Consider the following 19,040-nt stretch of genomic DNA (forward strand, 5'->3'; position numbering starts at 1 on the left):
GAAGAGGATGTGAGAGTCCAATGAGGAAGCTGTGCAAGAAAGGTGGGGGGAGATGACCCCAGACTGCAGAGGGGCCCCCATCTGCACAGTGACCTCTGCCTCCCCTCCACTGCCTCAGGTCCCTCCCCACCTGTCTTAGTCACCTGGTGCTGCTGTAACAAAAATAACCACAAGTGGATAGTTTGAAAGAACAGAAATGTATTTTCTCACAGTCCTGGAGGATGAAAGTCCAAACGAGGATCTTGGCCGTGTCAATTCTGTCCGTGAGCCTCTGTCCGAGTTGTTTTGTCTCTGCTGGTGGTCCCGGGTGTTCCTCAGAGTCTGTCTTCCACCTGCGTCCATTCCCCACTTCTTATAACTCAGAAGTGATTAGGTTTATGGCCCACCCTACTCTGATATGGCCTCATTAACTTAACAAAAGAAAAACCCTATTTCTAAACAGGGCCGTATTTACAAGTACAGGGGTTAAGATTTCAACACTTATTTTGCAGGGACAATTCAGCCCATGATAACCTGCCCTGGGCTTGTTCTTCCCTTCATGCTTCAGAAGGAGGGTGAGCAGATCCTGGTTCCGGGGGAAGACAGTTGAGGGATGTGATTTCAGGAAATTGAAGCCAATGACTGAGGCTAGACTGGTGCACACAGAGCTTATAGCAGATACTGGCCAACCACCTGTAGCTGCTTTCCCATCACTGTCCTGTCCCACACCCTCTGCTCGGGCAGGTATGGGCATTGTGTTCTCAACAACTTGCACACATTCTCAAAAGGACATACGTCACCCTTGATAATATTTGATGCCAATACATCCCCACATGCAGGGGTGCCCTTTCTTTGTGGAAACGTGTTGTTTTTCATTGGAATGAACTTTTATATTTTTAAGTTCTCAAGTCTTGCTTTCACAGTCTCAGAGTGTAGAAAATGACTGGAGAGTAGTCTTCCAGAATGGCCTCTCCTCTCCTGACAGGTAGCCCCTGCGTAGACCCTGTTCATTCTAGTGATCACTCCACAGATTTTACTTATACCAGCTCGTCTGATCCTAAGAACACCCTGTGAAGTGGGAATTTCATAAATCCCTGAGAGCACCAACATAGAATGTTCACGTAATGGATCTAGGGTCTCAGAGCTAGTAAGAGGTAGACTTGAACCAGGGAATGTAGCTCTGAAATCCTTGCTCTGAACTCTTCACCCGCTCACCCTCATGTCTCTTCACAGATGCAGGGACCTGAATGTGGAGGAGTGGAGAGAGGGTCCCTCAGAGTTTGTCCTGACTCTCTATCCTGGTGTCCCACTAGGCACAATTTAGGAAACCACACCCGCCCTTGCCCCTCTCATCACCCTTGTATCTTTAATCGCAGGTCCCATACTCTCAGCATGTGTCCTTGTCTATTGGTTCTTTGGTGACAATCAGGGGGAAACCTGCCATCTCTTTCAGGTGAGGATTCTCTAGCCCATGGGTGGGGGTAAAGGAGATGTGAGAATATTAGTACTTGGGGGTCACCCCAAGTATAAGTGATGTTAGTGTTTAGTCAGCATGATGGTGGCACAATGCAGCTCTGGCGCTGAAGACCCTACAGTGCCAGGCATTAACCCTGCAGCTGCTGGACTGTGGGCAGGGCTGGGGTCTGGGCACAGAGGCCACTCAGGGGGTGGGGGCTGTGGGTTTTATCTTGAGGCATAGAGTTTTCAGGGGACAAACAGTCAGAGCCCTGGTCAGAGGGTGCTGCTCAATGTTAGTCTTGGGATGAGGCACAGAGCAGCTCGCTGCCCTGGCAGGATGAGCTGAAGCAGCCCCATAGAGAACAGGGCCACAGTGTCACCCAGGAAGGCCTCTCTTCCACCTGGGGAGGAGATGGGAAGGTTGTGTCCGTGTGTGCCGAGTGTGTGAGGGTGATGAAGGACCCGCCCAACGTGCCATGTGCTTTGCCCTTCAGCAAGAACCCTCAAATGCAGGTGGATTTCCACACTGGAACTAGCTAGAAGTCAAACATCACCTTCCATTTCCCAGTTTACTTTGGCCATCGGGCGGCGATGAACAATCTTCAGGCCGGGGGCTGCAAGTCTGAGGTTGTGCTCTCCCACATGCCCTTTTCAGATGGCCAACACTTTGACCTGTGCTTCTTGGTGCTGCAAAATGAGTACCAGGTGGGTGTGCCCACGACTCCACTACCTGGCCTCTCAGGGCTCTCAGAGGGGATGCAGCCCCTGGTCTGGCCCTAGGAGGCTCTCGGGTTCTCTCTCAATAACTACTGCTCCCTTGTTCTCAGTCACAGAGCCCCTCAGCCTGTTCTGCAATTCTCTCTCCTTTCCCCAGATCTGCCCTAGCTTGAGGGTCAGCTCACAAGCCATGTCCCCACAGTGGAGAGTTCTTCTGTCTTCACCCACAACGTCTACTCACTCTTCCCTCACAAAAGAAGCACAACGTTAATATAGGACTAATTCAACAAAATTTATCAATTATTCTGACTATTAAAATATAGTTCGTTCTATCGATAAAAGGCTGTTGTAACTAAATTAAGCAGAAGTTGCAATATAATCAAAGAAAAAAAGAGAGAGATATACCATAGTGTGTTTTTGGCACTACTTTATTTTATCTTTAAGGAGTACAATATGAGTTAAGAAACTTCAGTAAAATATCAGAAAGGTAACCTATCACAAAGGCTTTGAGAGCCAACATAACAGGGTTTTACTTTGTTCTGAGGGCATTTGTGAGCCATGGGAAGCTGCAAAGTAGAAAAATATCATGGTCATCTTCTCCTGGCATCAGAAACCTTTATTAAACGAAAGAAGTGATGAGAACCAAGTGTCTACCCACCTGGAACATTTCCCACCCCCCAGATCCCCTGCCAAGAAAGCTGTCTATAGAGAGAAAACTAAAAAAAAAAAAATAGAGAGAAAACTAGCTGTGAAAAAAAAAAAAGCTGTGAGTGATAGGGATATTAATTTCATGGGTCCCAGCACGGAGAAGCTGCTCAAGATAAGTATGTGGACGGAGTTGGGGGTGTGAGCAAGTGTGCCCCATTTCTAACACAAATATCTAACCAGGGACATTGTTTCTTGTGAATCTCTCGGCTATCTCCTCCCACCTCTGTGGTGGGTGCACGGCAAGAGGAAAGAATGTATTGGTATAGAAAGCAACCCTGGACGATGGCCCTAACCCTAACAGGGGCTCCCCTTCAAAGCTGAGAGAACTGAGGTGAATGCCACAGGCGGAACGGAGAAAAAGATCCACGCTTCACTTCACTCTCTGCCTCTGTGTGAATGTGGATCCAATAGGATGTGATGGTTTTTGAAGGCAAGGTAAGGCACCAGCTTGAGATGATATCCCGCCTCCCCCCACCCCCACCCCCCGGGTTTGGGGCACTGTCCTTCGAGATTGACGTGGTGTATACCTTAAGCCAGCAGCCATTGTAGGGTGCTGTAGTTCCCAAAAAGCGTAACATACAGGTTCAGGAAAACAACAGATGGAAGAAGTAGCCCCATCGCCATCACACCTTTGGGGATTTTTGTTTCTCTTCCAGCAATTCCAGGCTATGCAAAACAGAAGACTCCCAAACAAACCCCAGCATAAAGGGGGTACCCATCACAAGTGAGTCTGGAAGACAGAAACTCTGCACGATAGACGCAGTCTGGCCTGGACCTTTAGGGGACACAACAGTAGAGTAGGCAGGGATACAGACGCTCCTGTGGAGAAAAAAAAAAAAACTATTTTTTAAACTTAGACCTAAATGAAAAGACAAGATGGGACAGAGGAAACGAGGAAAAGTGAAGGGGAAGAGAGGGGGAGGAGGGAGGGAAAAGACGTGGGGAGAAAAAGAGAGGAAGAAAAAAAAAAAAACCCCGTTGCCATGGAGTCGATTCGGACTCACAGCGACCCTGACTGACAAGAGTAGAACTGCTCATTCAAACTGCCGACCTTTTCGTTAGCAGCCCTAGCTCTTAACCACTGCGCCACCAGGGTTTCCAAGAGAGGAAGAGGAGGGGGTAAAGTGGGGGGAAGGTAGGGAGAGGGGGAACAGGGAAAGAGAGGGAGGAGGTGAGGGGAAAGAGGGGGGTTGGAGGTGGAAGGAAGGACAGGGGGATGGAAGGCGAGGAAGGAGAAAGGCAAGAGGGGAGTGAGGAAGACGGGAAGGAGGAGTATACGACGTAATAGTGGCCATGGGAGGACAGCTTCAGGTTCCCAGCACTAAAAGTTTCGGAGTTTTTCAAAATAAGAGAGGGACTGAGACATGATATTGTCGGGATGTCCTTCCAAAGAATTGCTTGACTACATTTTCAAATATGCAGCAGCCCTTGTTACTCTCTGGGGACTAGGAGTGATTACACCCTAGCCAAAAATTACAAAGAGGAATCAACTCTTCTTATAGGCATGGTCTCCACTCACGCGCACAGGGTTCAACAGAGAGAGAGGCGCGCGCCCACACACACACACACACACACACACACACACACACACACACACACACACACACACACACGTGTGCGCGCATGTGCGCATGCTCAGGGTTACGCAAGGCGCTGCCAGGTTGTTCCGAGTTTTTTGGACACGCCCTGGAAGCGGCTGAGCTGACCCACGGTTGGAGATGTCCAGCTGCCCGCAGAGAGCAGCGCCCTGCAGACGCGAGTAGCAATGGCGACCGCGACGTCCCGGAGGCCAACTTTTGCGGAGGTAGGCGGGAGTGTTCCAGGTACACTCAGGCATATTCATACCCCAAGATACATCTGGTCAGATGCCCCAGTCAGGTTCACACCCTGGGACAGTGGCGTCACCAGGGGGTGCGAGGGGTGCAGACGCACTGGGTGACGCTGTGAGAGGGGGTGACACCAAAATGACTGTCTATAAAATTTTGTGCAGTGTTTCAGCAGAAATTTATTATTTTTCAATAAAAATATCCCTGTGGTTAGTTGTAACAGCAAAAGCATTTTTCGTAAGCCCAGCTTCCATGTATCAATATACTACAAGGCTAAAACTCTATGCTAATTTATGTTTTGAACCCTCTAATGCTGCTCCAGTCGGAGTTGTCATTATTCCCAATTACAAAAAGGTGGCATCACATGGCTCCGTCTGCACCTGTACAACCAGGCTTGTATTCCTTGCTGCCGGTGTTTTTATAGTACCTGATGTTGTCAGATTTTCTGGTGATTTAGCTACAACGGAAGCCCTGTTGGCATCGTGGTTAAGTGCTACAGCTGCTGGCCAAAGGGCTGGCAGTTCAAATCCACCAGATGCTCCTTGGAAACCTTATGGGGCAGTTCTATTCTGTTCTATAGGGTTGCTATGAGTCGGAATCGACTCGATGGCAATGGGTTTGGTTTTTGGTTTTTAGCTACAACATCGTTATAATTAGTATTTGTGAACCTGTATCAATAGCTTTCTTGAAAATGAAGCAGTAATTAAAGGAAAAGAAGAAAAATTAAAAAAAGGCTTCTGCTCAGTTACTAATAATATTGAAACTAATAGTGTTGTAATTCAATGTAGAAAGATTTTACAAAACAATTTTGTTTCGTATTTATATAATCTAAGAAATACTACATATAAGCAATTTACAGCTGTATTTATCACATATTATTCTATGATTAAAATTAGTGACATTAGTATAAAAAACATTACAAAGGATTCTGCATGGTCTGGTATGGGAGGAGGACCGTAGTGGGGGAGGTGACACCATGAGATACCACACTGGGTGACACCAGCCAGGAGCTGGCTAGCATCCAGGCCCTGTTTCTGACATGGTAACAGCCTGGGCATGGCTGCATTCTCTCACCCCCAGAAGACAACTGGCCTGATTTCGGGCCATGCCAGCCCAGCCCCTGTCCAGGGAAGAGGTGCTGAACATCCATGGCTGCCAGTTAGGAGGATTTGAAGACCCTAACTGGGTGTTTGTGAATGTATGTAGAGCAAGGGAAGTAGCCCAGGATGCCAGCTGGCAAATGTGTTATTCCAATGTCTATCTGGATTATTTTACATTTATTGAAGATCTCTTTGTGTCTGTGGCCCTCAGTCATCTTGTGGCAGAACTCAGAGGTAATACAGGCTGAGAGAGGATAGCTCCATGATGTCCTTTACATCAGAGGTGGAGGGCACCAAAGGACTAAAGGACCACATCTACTACGGCCTCCACCAGACTAAGTCCAGTACAGCTAGACGGTGCCCGGCTACCATGACTGGCTGTTCTGACAGGGATCACAATAGAGGGTCCCGGACAGAGCTGGAGAAAAATGTAGAACAAAATTCTAACTCGCAAAAAAAGACCAGACTTACTGGCCTGACAGACACTGGAGAAACGCCAGAATATGGCCCCCAAACACCCTTTTAGCTCAGTAATGAAGTCACTCCCAAGATTCACCCTTCAGCCAAAGATCAGACAGGCCCATAAAGCAAAACAAGACTAAAGGGGCACAACAGCCCAGGGGCAAGGACTAGAAGGCAGGAGGGGACAGGAAAGCTGGTAATAGGGAACCCAAGGTCAAGAAAAGAGAGTGTTGACAGGTCGTGGGCTGTTAACCAATGTCATAAAACCATATGTGTACTAACCGTTAATGAGAAATTAGTTTGATCTGTAGACCTTCATCTAAAGTACAATTAACAAAAAAAAGAAGAGGAGGGCAGCTGATATTTGCCAAAGGCCCAAAGTCTGTTAAATGGGGAAAGACAGTTCCTTTGACAAATAGTACTGGCATAGCTGGATATCCATGTACAAAAAAATGAAACAAGACCCATACCTCACACCATGTACAAAAACTAACTCAGAGTGGATCGAAGACGTAAATATAAAATCTAAAACAATAAAGATCTTGGAAGAAAAAATAGGGACAATGCTAGGAGCCCTAATACATGGCATAAACAGAATACAAAACATTACTAACAATGCACAAACACCGGAGGAGAAATTAGATAACTGGGAGCTCCTAAAAATCAAACACTTATGCTCATCAAAACACTTCACCAAAAGAGTAAAAAGACTACCTACAGACTGGGAAAAAAAAAATTCGGCTACAATATACTCGACAAGGGTCTAATCTCTAAAATCTACAAGATACTGCAGCATCTCAACAACGAAAAGACAAATAACCCAATTTAAAAATGGGCAAATGATATGAACAGACTCTTCACCGAAGAAGACGTTCAAGAAGCTAACAGATACATGAGGAAATGCTCACAATCATTAGCCATTAGAGAAATGCAAATCAAAACTACAGTGAAATATCATTTCACCCCAATAAGGCTGGCACTAATCCAAAAAACACAAAATAATAAATGCTGGAGAGTCTGTGGAGAGACTGGAACACTTATACACTGCTGGTGGGAATGTCAAATGGTACAACCACTTTGGAAATCGATTTGGTACTTCCTTAAAAAGCTAGAAATAGAACTACCATACGATCCAGCAATCCCACTCCTTGGAATACATCCTAGAGAAATAAGAGCCTTTACACGAACAGATATATGCACACCCGTTTTCGTTGCAGCACCATTTACAATAGCAAAAAGATGGAAGCAACCAAGGTGCCCATCAACGGATGAATGGATAAATAAATTATGGTATTTTCACACAATGGAATACTACGCGTTGATAAAGAACAGTGAGGAATCTGCGAAACATTTCATAACATGGAGGTATCTGGAAGGCATTATGCTGAATGAAATTAGTCAGTTGCAAAAGGACAAATGTTGTATGAGACCACTATTAAAAGAACTCAAGAAAAGGTTTAAACACAGAAGAGAACATTCTTTAATGGTTATGAGGGTGGAGAGGGAGGGAGAGGGGAATCCGCTAACTAGATAGTAGACAATCATCTTGGGTGAAGGGAAGGACAACACACAATACAGGGAAGTCAGCACAACTGGACTAAACCAAAAGCTGAGTATCCTGAACACAACCAAACCCTTCCCGGGACAGAGTACCTAGGACTGGGGTCTGGGGACCATGGTATCGGGGAACATCTAGGTCAGTTGGCATAACAAAGTTTTTTAAGAAATGTTCTGCATTCTACTTTGTTGAGTGGTGTCTAGGGTCTTAAAAGCTTGTGAGCAGACATCTAAGATACATCAACTGGTCAAACCCATGTGGAGCAAAGGAGAATGAAGAACACCGGAGACACAAGGAAAATATTAGACCAAGAGACAAAAAAAAAAAAATCTGCTGTCGAGTTGATTCTGACCCATACCGACCCTAGAGGTCAGAGTAGAACTGCCCCATAGGGTTTCCAAGGAGCACCTGGTGGATTCGAACTGCTACCTTTTGGTAAACAGCCATAGCTGTTAACCACTACGCCCCCAGGGTTTCCACAAAAGGCCACATAAACCAGAGACTCTATCAGCGTGAGACCAGAAGAACTAGATGGTACCCGCCTACTACCAATGACTGCCCTGACAGGGAACACAACAGAGTCCCTGAAGGAGCAGGAGAAAAGTGTGGAACGGAACTCAAATTCACAGAAAAGGACCAGACTTAATGGTCTGACTGAGACTGGAGGAACCCCCGAGGCCATGGCCCCCAGACGCTCTGTTAACCCAGAACTAAAACCATTCCTGAAGACCACTCTTCAGGCAAAGATTAGACTGAACTACAAAACATAAAATAATACTTGTGAAGAGTGTACTTCTTAGTTCAGGTAGATACATGAGACCAAATGTGCGGCTCCTGTCCACGGGTAGGATGAGAAGGCAGGAAGGGACAGGAGATGGTTGGATGGACACGGGAAACCTGGGGTGGAAAGAGAGTGTGCTGTCACACTGTAGGGATGGCAACTAGTGTCACATGACAATATGTGTATAAAATTTGTGTAAGAGGTTAACTTGAGCTGAGCTGTAAAATTTCATCTAAATTACAAAAAAAAAAAAAAAAGAGGAGCAAACAATGTCCAGAGAACCCCCGCGTGCCATTCGTTTTTGGGTGCAAATCCTACAACGAGATTTTTTTTTTTTTTTTAATTTAGAGAGAATAGAGCAATTCTTGCACATTTGAAAATCAGAGGAAGAGGCATCAGGAAACAACAGGGGGACAAAGGCTGAATGAATCTTGGGTCTTTTTGAAGCCTGTTTTCAGAAAAATCCTGACTGATATGGATTATATTCTTTGCGTTGGGCAAAGTATCTTTTATGTTTGCTTCACTTATAAAGGTTGATTTTGCAGGAATAAAGCTTGACTGAGCAACCTGCCAATAATAGAGTCCATGGATATTAACCAAGATGATGAAAGAAATAATTACAAGACCCAAGTTTCTAAATTTATATCTGAAAAATTAAAACTAAAAGACTATTGAGGAAACTACAAATTTTGGAATTTGTGATCTCTCCGTGTCATAGTCAACAAAGTCTAATTCCTTAGTGGAAGATTAATTTTGTGTTTTTCAAGGTATTTAAAATAACAGGTAAAATCAAAATTGAAAAAAGCATATATTGCACATATTATATGTTAAAGTGTTTTCAAGAACATCTGAAATACAGGAAGGACATGTTTTCTTTAAAATTTTTGTTTATATTATTTTTGAATAGGTAGTACCTTCACAAGACTCAAAAGAGAAAAAGTATGAAAAATACAGTGGAAAGCCTTCCTTTTCACTCCTTCCCCTCCACCCAGTTCCCACTACAGTCCCACAAGTAATCACAGTTGTTGCTAGGTGCTGTCGAGCCGGCTCCGACTCCTAGCGACCCGATGTACCACAGAACGAAACACTGCCCGGTCCTGTGCCATCCTCATGACTGTTGTTACACTTGTTGTAACCACTGTGTCAATCCATCTCGTTGAGATTCTACCTCTTTTTCGCTGACCCTTTACTTACCAAGCATAATGTCTTTCTCCAGGGACTGATCACAGTTAAGTAGTGCTTTATATTTCCTTCTAAAATGTCTTCATAGATTAAAATATGAATACAAGTTATTTCCTCCCTTTTTACAGAAAATATATATATATATATATATACAGTAGCTTATACTTTGGTTTTATACTTAACATTCTAACTTAGAGAACTTTCTCAATCCATACATAGAAAGCTCGCTAATTATCTTTTACAAAGGTGTGGTATTCCATTCTATGGATATACCAAAATATATTTGACCAGTTACTTATTGATAGACATTTGGGTTTTTCCTTTTTTTCTGTTACAAAATGGCAGCAGATGACTTTGTACATATAAAACATATGCAAGAAAATCCACAGGATTAATTCCAGTCGAGTCAACTTCAATTCATGGCAACCCATGTGTGTCAGAGTAGAACTGTGTTCCATAGGGTTTTCGATGGCTCATTTTTCAGAAGTAGATCTCCAGGCCTTCTGCTGAGGTGCCTCTGGGTGGCTGGAGCCTCCAACCTTTGGGTTAGCAGCCAAGCACATTAACTATGTTCACCACCCGGGGACTCCAGTGAGTGGATCCAGTGGGTCAAAGCGTACATGCGCTTGTAATTTTGATAGCTATTGTCCAGTTGCCCAACACTGGTGTTTTATTGGTTCGCACTTTCATCCACAGAGGGTGTGAGTGTCTGTTGCCTCACAGCCTAGCCAGTGCACTATATTCTCAAATATTGGAATATTGCCAATCTGACAGGTAAAAATCTCACAGTCTAATTTTAATTTCTCTTACTAATGAGTGCAGTTGGATATCCTTTGATTTTGTCTAATATTGATTTCCTTCCCCGTGAACGATCTGTGTTCATATACTTTTTCCTATTGAATTGTCAGTCATCTTATTGATTTCCAGGAGCTCTTCATGTATTATCTTTGCCATTTGTCTCTGATATGAGTTGCAGAGTTTGTTTTGTTTGTTTCCCACTTTGTTATTTGTCTTTGACTATTATGTTTCTTGTAATGAAAAAGGTTTTTTTTTTTTTTACTCAGTCCATTTCTACATTTTATGGCTTCTGGGTATTGAGATATATATATATATATATATTTTAATAGGGTCCTAGAGGAAACCCTGGTGGCATAGCGGTACAGTGCTGCAGCTGCTAACCAAAATGTCGGCAGTTCGAATCCACCAGGTGCTCCTTGGAAACTCTATGGGGCAGTTCTACTCTGTGCCATGCGGTCGCTATGAGTCAGAGTTGACTGACGACAATGGGTTTGATTTTCTGGTTTTTCCGTCCCAAGGTTATAAAGCAATTCTGCCACGTTTTCTTTCAGCGTGTTTGTGATCTACTAGCGTTGGAGCCTGTCTGCAGCCAGGAAGAGAGATGAGAATCAGGATCACGTCAAAGCTGACTCCTGTAGGGTGGAGGTCAGACACACCTCCACTCTCCAGCTTTTTCACCATCTCTGACACCAGCTGCCTGCCGCCACCCCATTCCCCCATGGCAGTCTCTACTTCTCTGCCGTGTCTGATAATTTGTTGCAGTGGCCACACAGAACTCACAGACCATACTCACAATTATGTGGTTTATTAGGGAAGTAACAGGCTACAACTCTAGATTAGGATCGACTTGAAAGTAACAGGATACAACTCAGGAGACAGGATACAGTTCTTCAATCAGGACAGCTTCCGGCCAAGACAGCCCTCAGCTTCTTCTCAACCGTGCCCACAGGCAGGCCTTTCTTTTGGCCATGCCCACAGGCAGAGGGCCCTTCTCTTGGCTGTGCCAGCCGACAGGCCCTTCTCTGGGCCTCTGCCCTTCTTGGGCAAGTGTTACAGCTCTTTTAGCTTTGCTGACAAGTGTCCAAAGGCATCCCACTCCACCAGCAAGCCTCCTGACCAAAGGCATTCAGCCCTTTCTCACTCCGTAGGCTGGAAAACCCATCACGGCTGTCTTCTGGTTCCGTGATTCTTGCCAGTCATACTGCTGCCACCATCTCTCTGTCACTGGGCTCTGCTGTAGTTGCTGCCGTTTCTCACTGTCTCACGCCATCTCCAGTGTTACAGCTGTCTTCCTCCTGGATCTAGGAGGTTCCCAACGAAGGGGCCCTGGGGTCCAAAGGTTACACCTGCTCCAGGGTTTTCTTCTTTTTTTTTTTAAATTTTTATTGTGCTTTAAGTGAAAGTTTACAAATCAAGTCAGTCTCTCATACAAAAATTTATATACACCTTGCTATATACTCCTAATTGCTCTCCCCCTAATGAGACAGCACACTCCTTCCCTCCACTCCCCAGGCTTTTCTTCTTGACGGTAGTGAGGTCCACCTCAACCTCTGTGGGATTGGCCTTTATATTCAATTTCAAGGCATGGCCCTCCTAGCCAGACCACGGGCTAACTGATCTCGGTAGACCACAATCACTCAACTTGCATAGCAATCGACCAGTTTGTAAAACCATCCTGTTGGGTGGGTTTATGCACCCTATATGCATAGTATACTGACTAATAACTTGCAAGACTGTGGCCTAACCAATCACTTTTGGCAGAATTATAAACTCAAGGACAGAAAGACCATATATAAGAGAAACCCATTGCACTGCAATATTTTTAGTTTCATGTTTTCCCATTTAAATCATTGACCAATTTAGGATTTATCCCGATATATACTGTAAAGATCCAAACTCAGTTTTGTTAGACAGCTACCCAGTTGTCCCAACACCAGTTACTAAATGTTATGCTGTTGTTGTTAGGTTCCATCAAGTTGGTTCCAACTCATAGCAACCCATGTACAACAGAACAAAACACTGCCCGGTCCTGCACCACCCTCACAATTGTTGCTGTGTTTGAGCCCATTGTTGCAGCCACTGTGTCAATCCATCTAACTGAGGGTCTTCCTCTTCTTTGCTGACCCTCTGCCCTACCAAGCATGATGCCTTTCTCCAGGGACTGGTGTCTCATGATAACATGTCCAAAGTTCATGAGACAAAGTCTTGTCATCCTGGCGTACTTCTTCCAAGACAGATTTCTTCATTCTTCTGGCAGTCTATGGTATATTCAATATTCTTCACCAACACCATAAACCAAAGACATCAGAATTGGTGTCTTTGGACTTCCTTATTCATTGTCCAGCTTTCACATGCATATGAGGCAATTGAAATACCACGGCTTGGGTCAGACACACCTTCCTCCTCAAAGTGACATCTTTGCTTTTTAACACTTTAAAGAGGTTTTTGCAGCAGATTTCTCCAATGCAATGCATCATTTGATGTCTTGAGTGATGCTTCCACAAGCATTGACTGAGAAGCCAAGTAAAATGAAATCCTTGACAACTTCAATATTTTCAGCATTTATCAGGATGTTGCATCGGTCCAGTTGTGAGGATTTTTTGCTTTTTTATGTTGAGGTGTAAACCATACTGAAAGCTCTAGTCTTTGATCTTCATCAGGAGCTGCTTCGAGTCCTCTTCACTTTCAGCAACCAGTTACTAAATAGTCCATCTTTTTCCCCATTGATTCATATTTGGAATCCTACTTTATCATATATTAAATTGTGTTTTGGTCTATTTATGAGCTATTCTCTTCCATGATTTGACTTTTTGTGTGCTGTTTGAATGAGTGAGGCTTTGTTATATGATTTTAATATCTGGTAATGCAAGTTCCCTTTAGCGTTTCTTTTTTTAGAGCTTTCCTACCTTTTCTTGCTGGACTGTGTTCCCATGTAAACTTCGAATCAACTTATTGTGTTCAGAAATAAGTACTTGTTTTCATTTCTGTTAAGATCATACTAATTTATAAATTTAAAGTTAGTATTGCTTCTCTGTGATGTTGAGCGTTGTTATTCGGGAACTTTGAATACTCCACTGATTTCTTCATGACTTCTTTTGTATCCTTCAGTAAAATTAAATTTTTTCTTCAAGAAGATAAACCAGATAACTGGGAGCTCCTAAAAATCAGTCCCTTATGCTCATCAAAAGACTTCACCAAAAGAGTAAAAAGACAATCTGCAGACTGGGAAAAAAATTTGGCTATGACATACCCGATAAGGGTCTAATCTCTAAAATCTACAAGATACTGCAACACCTCAACAACAAAAAGACAAAATAACCCAGTTTAAAAATGGGCAAAGGGTACGAACAGACACTTCACCAAAGAAGACATTCAGGCAGCTAACAGACACATGAGGAAATGCTAGGTCTTATACATCCTTTGTTAAGGTTATTCCTAGCTTTTTTATCCTTTTGTGTCTGTTTTAAATGGGATCATATTTTTTTTTTTAGAATTCCATTTTTTATTGTATTTTTAGTTGTATCTAGCTTAAGGTGTCAAATGACAAAGTTTGGGTATGGCAAAGTAGACGAAGTCCTGAATGGGAGGGAGCTGCAGGAGGGACTGAGTCTCAAAATCTGCACTTAAAGTCAGTCCAAATTTTTGACTGATTATTAAACAACACATGCACAGGAGAGACCCCATGGAACTCAGAGAAAAAGCAATAGCTGGTAGCTGAAAAACTGAGCAGAGATTTCAGCTGCTGCTGACAACAGTGGAGACAGAGTTTGGAGTTTGAGTTCAGCCAACTTAAATGCCCACTAGAACAAAGATCCCTCTTTAGAGGAAAAAAACAGAGTTCTGAATCTTTCCAACATGCCATTAGCAACAGCCAGTATCCAAATTAAAAAAAAAAAAAATCACTAAACTTGTGAAGAAGCAGGAAACTGTGCCTAATACTCAGGGTGGAAAAAAGTCAACAGAAACTACCCAAAATACCCAGAAGTTGCAATTAGCAGATGGTTTTTAAAACTGCTATTAAATAAGTTCAATGACTTAAAGGAAAGTATATGCATAATGAATGAACAAATGGGGGGAATCTCAGCAGAGAAATAGAAACATAGATGACCAACTTAACTACACTTTTAGGCACCACCTTCCCATGGAAAACATGTAGATGGTTGGACTGTGTGAGGTCCTCACCGTGACATCCTACAGTGTCTTACAGACTTTACCCTAGCCTGGGCTCTAGCAGGATTGATGAAACCATAGGTGACTTGTGGGCAGAGGGGAAGACATTCTCTGTGAATTTTATTTTTAAATAAAAACTCAAAGCACCTTTACAATGTGTGAGCAATTCTCACTGTGTCTCCTCTTTATGTCTGAGTCTGACAGTCAATGTAATGGCATGCCAGTATGGCATTGGCTTGAGGAGAACAGAGCAATTCTCCAACCCCAAAGCTGTTCTTATTTGTGGGGCTGAGAGGCAGCCTAGGATGGTATTATCACAGATGTTCTGTGAGAGCTTCAGAGATTAATTTGAACAGTACCTGTCTGTCCCGAAAGGTGTCACTGTCTAGTCAGGGAAATAATCACTCCTTCATCAAAAAAAAAAAAAAAATTTTTTTTCATCAAACAGTTATATTAATATCTACTCTGTATCAGACCCTGTGCTGTCTTCTGAGATGCATCCACTCCCTGTATTACCTCAAAAAACTCCCACTCTTGCAGGGAATGGGCAGGGGTTATCAAGCAGATGCAGAAGGCAATGACAAACCGAAGTAGTAAGTGCTGTGATGGGGAGCAGATAGGGCTGTGGGAGCCCAGAAGAGATCCTTGTCTCAAACGCACATTCATTCAGTTTTCAGCATACACCCATTTAAGCATGCCAGTGTGCCCAAGTCTGTCCAGATGCGAGGACAGAAGGTAGAACGCCATCCTATCTCCGTCATCACAGAGCTGATAGTCTAGATGTCGATCCCAGTCCAGATGGCCTCACAGGTCTCCTTTGTGGCTTGGAGGATATAATTTGGAGAGTTTCTCTGAAAATGTCTTGGATTTCTTAGCCCGAACTCTCTGTCTCTCTCCTCCCTCTCATGGGGACAGGACTCTTGGCCATGAGTGATCACTGCAAGGGCAGCGACCATGTCTTCCTCATGACTTCCTCATCCCGGTGCTCAGCAACATAGGCCCCAATAAAACATTTGAGGTACACACCCATGGACTGGGATCCCTCCCCAGCTTTTTCAGCCCTATTGGGCCCCATAGTAAGATATGGTGCCTGCCCAAGCTCGAATCCAGAGTCAGGGGCGACAAGAGTGGGCTCCTGAAAACAGTGGGCCCTGCTACTGCTGCTCTGATTATGTCTAGCACAGGGTTTGAGGGTGATTCACTTCCCTGTCTACAGATGACCTCCCTGTTAAGAATTCCTGTAGGATGTGGGTACTGGCCTTATTCTTTTTTTTTTTTTTTTTTTAATTTATTTTGTTGAAAATATACATAGCAAAATATACACCAGTTCAAATGCTGCTACATGTATGATTCGGTGACACTGATTACATGCAACAATCCTCACTTTCTTTTTCCTAGTTGTTCCTCCTCCATTAACATAAACTCACTGCTCCCTGAGGTTCCTATCAAATCTTTCAAGTTGCTGTTGTTAATTTGGTCCCATATAGATAGTTCTTAAAAGAGCATGATTCTCAAGGCAGAACATTTTTAACTCTTTAAGCTTTTAAAGAAGACTTCAGGGGCTATTTTTGGCTTAAGATTTAAAGATATCTCAGGGCAGTAGTTTCAGGGATTCATCCAGCCTCCATGGCTCCAGAAAGTCTGGAGTTCATGAGAATTTTTAATTCTGTTCTGTATTTTCCCCCTTTTGACTGGGATTCTTCTATAGAATCTTTGATCAAAATGTTCAGTAATGGTAGCCAGGCACCATCCAGGAGGTGGAAAGGGAGGGCGATGGAAAAGTCACATTAAGGATAAGGTTGCACAGCCGATTATTACAATTGCTGTCAATAAGTTGTACACCTGTAAAAAGCTGAATACACAAAAGTTGTGCGATAGATGTATTTACAACAAAGCCAAAAAAAAAAAAAGAGTAGCTGGTGAGGCTGCTTATGTACAACCAAAAACCTCATGGGATTTGCTTCCTTGGTTTGGAGGTTTAGGATCATAGTTTCATGGGACATCCCAGTTAATTGGTCTAATAATGTGTTTAGGGCTCCTGTTCTACCTCCTGATCCAATGTGTAGTACCTGGGGTCTGAAAAGCTTGCAAGCAGCCGTCCAATGCACAATTGGTCTCTATTTGCCTGGAGCAAGAGAGGAAGAAGGAGGAGTATGGAATATGTAGCTAATTGCCTCCAAGAACCACTACCTCCTCGGCCTTACTCTTTTAGTATCTCCAGGGTCTCACATAGTGCCTGGCACTTGTACAGGTGCTCAGAAAATACCTATTAAATGAAAGATCAGACCAGACCAGCAAACTATCCTACAAGGAAAGTTACATCTTTCTCATCTTTGGATCTCTAGAGCTGTACTCTTTAAAATCAATTTAACTGATTAATCAACTCAATTACCTAAAATAAAAAACACAGTCACTGAATCACAGCACTCATATTTCAAATGCCCAAGAACCTTATATGCTAGTGGCTGCCGTATTGGACAATGTAGAGAGAACATTTCCATCGTCACAGAGAGCTTTCTTGGGCAGATGCTCTGAGCCTGGTACAGGGTCTGTTCAGTGAACTCATCTAACCCAATATGTGTCCAAAACAGTTGGAATTTCAGGTTGATAAGATTGGGACCAGAGCTAGAATGATCCAGTGGAAACAGGGAAGTGAGACATTGAAAGGGAAGTCCTTCACCTCCACTCTCGTCTCTTAAGGTTTCCAAACTGTGAGCATTGGTGTGTTGAGGTCCTTGACTTCACAGAGCCCAGGGAAGGGCTGAGAACCCAGGGGAAGGAGCGGTGGTGATCTGAAGTCAGCCAGGATGACCTCAACTGGAGTAGGGAGAAATGGTATGCCACTCCCTCTAATATCTTTCTTGATGTTTGTGTTTCTAAAGATTGTCCCCCACACTCCAGTCATACCCCTCTCAGCTACCATTCCTCAGGCCTGCCCAGGTACCGTCACCTCTGAGTCCTCTCAAGGTCTGGTGCAAACACTGGCAGGTAGCATTTAATTCTGTGGCCATCCTTGCTGTCACAGCCCTGTTGCCTCACTTGTAAACTAAGATAAATGGGACAAGTCACTTCACCTCTGATCTCACTCACCCTTTCTAATGGGTTTCTAAAGATTGGGGGAAGACAGGAGGTATGACTCCAGTAGTGACAAGGAAGACACTGCAGGTAGGTTCCAATGGGAGAGGGTTCCTGGGAGCAGCCTGGTTATTCCTCCTGCCTTGGAGACTGGAGCGGGGAGGTGAAGTCAGAAAGAAAAAGGAAATATGAGTGGAGGTCTCTTTTGTCCTTTTCATATTTCATTTACATAATAGTAAGACATGGCAAGACTGCGTCTTACATACTTTGGACGTGTTGTCAGGAGGGATCAGTCCCTGGAGAGGGAAATCATGCTTGGCAAAGTACAGGGTCAGCGGAAAAGAGGAAGACCCTCAATGAGGTGGACTGACACAGTGGCTGCAACAATGAGCTCTCAAGCATAACAACAATTTTGAGGATGGCGCAGGACTGGGCAGTGTTTCGTTTCGTTGTGCATAGGGTTGCTATGAATCTGAACCGACTCAGCGGCACCTAACAACAACAACAAGACATGCCTATGAGCTTTAAGTGTGAAATGTCTGTAATCATCTTTCCTTGCTTTGCTATTTCAAGATTATCATTCCCACAAGACCTGCCACCACTGCCCCTCCCAAACATCAAAGCCTGAGATTTGCTGGCTTAGCATCACTTGGGATTTGAGCATGAGAGAAGTTGTTTTGGGTTTTGGTGCTGACCTATGATGTGGGACATCCAGTGGGTCACAACTATCTCAGAGACACACAGCTGACCCTGGAGACAGAGTCCTTGCAGGGTGTGCCAGGTGGAGGGTGAGAGGTCAGCCCTCTCCCTTCTGCACTTTTAGGTCTTGTAGCGGAGCCTTCATGTCTATGTGTCACTGTCTACTCCTGCTGTAAAGATCACTCCCAGGTTGAGGAATATTTACTCTGGGCTCACTGCACGTGCTACGTGCCCAGAAGAAGTCAGGAGGGAAACATAACGTGGAGCACATTTCTAGCCTCTGCTCCTCACCCATATCCTGGTTTTAGGAATAGAACCAGAATTTGCTGCCATTTGAGAGGCTTCTGTCCAGCTGACCCTCTAGATGCTCCAGTGCCGGCAGGATTCTAGAGGACATGTGTGAAGGGGCTGCTGGGCTTGCATCACACACTTGCTGTCACAGTCTACTGACTTGGTCTCCTGTAACTGACCAAGCCCAGGACAGAGCCTCTGGGCAGCAGAGCTCGGGGTCACTGCTCCCCTCTGGA

This window comes from Elephas maximus, chromosome 11, assembly GCF_024166365.1.
Source record: "Elephas maximus indicus isolate mEleMax1 chromosome 11, mEleMax1 primary haplotype, whole genome shotgun sequence".
Taxonomy (NCBI): domain Eukaryota; kingdom Metazoa; phylum Chordata; class Mammalia; order Proboscidea; family Elephantidae; genus Elephas; species Elephas maximus.